This window comes from Acomys minous (assembly GCF_964271855.1).
Source record: "Acomys minous genome assembly, chromosome: 19".
NCBI classification, from domain to species: Eukaryota; Metazoa; Chordata; class Mammalia; order Rodentia; family Muridae; genus Acomys; species Acomys minous.
The window spans coordinates 25,723,148-25,726,617 of record NC_140499.1 but is presented as its reverse complement, the minus strand read 5'-3'; the positions used below and the strand labels follow the sequence as shown (position 1 = coordinate 25,726,617).

Genomic DNA, 3,470 nt, shown 5'->3' with positions numbered 1-3,470 from the left:
GAAAGGGATTCAAAGGCAGGGAAAGAGTCAGAGAGGCTCTTCTCTCATTGTTAGGTGAGCCATATGTTGACCAAGCTGCTCATCTAGTAAGTATGTGTAGGGGTCTAGGTTCAGTCCGTTCTTGTTTTTTGGTTGGTGGTTCCATATTTTGTTTGCTTTGTTTGTTTGTTTGTTCATTATTTCCATTATAAGACACCAGCATCCTGGTGCTACGTTTTAATCAGCATAGTATGTTTAAAAGTCTTGATTTTTGAATGAATCTTTTAGTGAGATAAAACATGATGGAGTAATAGCTGAAGATCACTTGATAGCTACAGGGAAGTTTCAATTTAAAATATGATCAAGACTGCTTCAGAAGCAGTGAGACACTTGTGAGTGGACAGCAAGGTGCTTCTCAATAGTGGCCATTCATAATTTTGCCTTTAGAAACTTGGAAGAAGTTGTCATCTTTGAGTTTCTAATGTTTTGGTAAATCCAGTTATTATTGGTTTTTTTTAAACTTCCTCAATATCACCTTGATTCGCTGAAATAAGTGACTCTGAAGAATCAAAGTTCTCAGGTTTAAGGTAGCCAACAATGGCCATATTGAAAACTTCCCCATAGAAGTCCTCTTTAAAGGTCTGTATGATGTGGTTTTCCATGCACTTTTTTTTACATTCCTCTCGTATGGGCTCCATCTTATACTCACCAACATTTTAGAGACATCTTCACTCCCAGCACTGGCCCAGCTATAATAAATACCAGTGGACACATCACCTGGAAGATTATCTACTACTTGTTAAGAAAAAAATGTGTCTGTGGGGATGCCCAGCTGCTTGGAGCCCAGCCAAAGCCATGAACAACCTGGCAGAGGAATGACAGGCACCTCATGATGCTGACCTAGGAGGACACATGCTCCTGTTTGCTGTGCTCCTGTGTTAGAGCCACCATGAGTGAGTGCAGCGGCTGGGCATGAGCCAGCCTGGGATCCCTTGGGAGCTGGGTCGCCTGGACACCCACCGAGACCAGTACACCGAGCATCAGCCAGCTGCCAGAATTCAGGGGCTGCTGGGCCGGAACTTGTTGTTTCAGTTCTTGTGTGCCGCCCCTGGATCCAGATTAGATCTACTCTATAGGTCTTCTCCGCGTGTCTTTGACCTCTCCTTTCCCTCTATCCTTCCTCCAACTCTTCTGCAGAACTCCCTGAGCTTTGCCCATTGTTTGGCTTTGGGTCTCTGCCTCTTTTTTCCATCAGCTGCAGGAGGAAGCCTCTCAGAAGACAATTATGCTAGGCTCTTGTCTGCAAGCTTAGCAGCGTATCATTGATAATGTCAGGGGTTGGCTCTCTCCCATTGAGTGGGACTCAAGTTGGGACAGTCATTGGTTTGCTGCTCCCTCGATATCTACTCCATTTTAATCCCTTCAAAACAAATTTTGTACAATTATCTCTTTCTTGGAAGTATTAGACAAAAGTTGTTCCAACCACTAATTTCAGCTTTACAAAACTTGACAAGTTTGGTTTTTGTTTTGTTTTGCTTTGTTTGCTTTTGTTTTTGTTTTGCTTTGTTTTTTGTTGTTGTTTTATTTTGTTTTTGTTTGTTTGTTTTTTGAGACAGGGTTGCTCTGAGTAGGCTTGATTGTCCTGGACTCACTGTAGACCAGGCTGGCCTCGAACTCACAGCGATCTGCTGCCTCTGCCTCCCAAGTTGACTTGACAAGTTTGGTCCTGACAATATCCTCTCATGGAGTGGGAAGGACTCAAAATGTCTTAATCATCTATACTAATGGCAAAAGGAAGACATATTTTTCTCTAGGGGTGTAGCTAATACTCAGGCTCAAATGCTCATATAATTATCATTGTATGAACATTGGTCTAAGAATCCCTAGAGAAGCTCTTTTGGACACACACACACAGTTATTACAAATAAAGACATGAAAATATAAGGGGGCTAGTTGAGAAGATCAGTGAGAAGGAAGAGACAATAAGAGACATTGTATAGGATCAAAATACATTATGTTTATATGTTAAAATTTCAGAAGGAAAACCAATGGTTTGTATATGCCATAAGTGTCAATAACAAAAACATTTTAAAAGAATGAAATTAAATATGGTAGGCACTTATTTTTGTGATATTTCAATTGTGTACATTATATGCCTATAAAATTAAAAAGAAAATGTTTAGCTGTTTGGCAATGAGCATTGTCTGTGCCTACAGCTACATTTGGAAAAACATAATTAGCTGGAACTAAAATTAATTTGTCTTAAATAGATTTTGCTTTGTGAAATGTATAAAACTAATACCAACAAACTGATTGATACTTATATGTGAAATACAATAGAATAAATTTGAACTAAAAATCTGCATTTTTATTTAATTCAACAAAACAAGTAGAAGCTTGTAGTTTTTTTTAAGCAAGTTCCAGATAAATAAACTTGATAGGTTCTGATTCAAGGGAAAGTGTCATCACTTTTGGAAAAAGCATTGAACCGTTATTGCATTGTTTCAGTTGCTTCCCTGTGGCTTTTTGTGGAGCCCTTGGCACCTTGTTGTAGCTTTATACTAACATGCTATGGTTTTTAAGATTCTGGCTCTTCCCTGATTCTATGATTGATGATGAAGGCTTAACTGTACCACAACAAATGCAAAGCAGAGTAGAAAAACACTTGGATAAAGGTAGCATGCTGAAAAAATGTTTTTCTGATAATTTACCTAGCATGTAAAAATAGCCACTTTTCTCTCATTACAGCCTAAAACATTTATTTAATAGTTATTTTCATTAATACATTCATAATATTAAGACACTGTCATTGAACCTTGTGAAGGAAAGATGTATTACTTATTTTTAATTATAATTGCTTTACACTTATAAAATATGCTTAACAAATGAAGACATTGGTGATTGCACATTTTCAGTTGCATAAGAGTTATTTAACAAGTCTATTTACCTTTTTCTCAATTATAATACAAAGTTTACTTCCAATACTTTGAAGTTGCTATTGCAGGCTGTTTAGGAAATTTAAGTAATACAAGTTAATTGTTAGTTGACCAACTCGTGGTCATGTCATTACTAGTATATTGTCATCACAAGAATATACACCCTAGGTTTACCTGATACATATGATTCTATAGATAGATAAGGTAAAATAGTTATAAAAGGGCTTCAAAAAACCTCAAAGGCCTACAGAATATGGCATTTCAAGATGATTTTATAATTTTAATGATCCTCTGACAATAAGACTGGTTTACTCTTGACAACACCCAGCCTACCTCAGAGAAGAAGATGAACATCAAAAAAAGCTCCTAATAGATGGCTTCAGATGTGGCAAACAAGCTACTGGGCAAAATGCCCTCATTTCTGCCACAGACAGAAGACCTCCTAAAAGTGGGCACACTTGGATGCAGTCAGAGTCGACGGCCAAACTCTACCAAGACAGGCTAAGTCCTCAATAGTTCCTGCCTCACAAATATGTCTGCCAGATATAATGGGCC

General features: G+C 37.9%; 1 pseudogene across 1 annotated transcript; it reads right to left on the bottom strand.

Moving 5' to 3' along the window:
* Positions 1-394: 394 nt before the first annotated feature.
* Positions 395-870, bottom strand: LOC311590192 (riboflavin kinase-like; annotated as a pseudogene). The gene has a single exon. The product of its transcript is annotated as a riboflavin kinase-like (transcript).
* Positions 871-3,470: the final 2,600 nt, after the last annotated feature.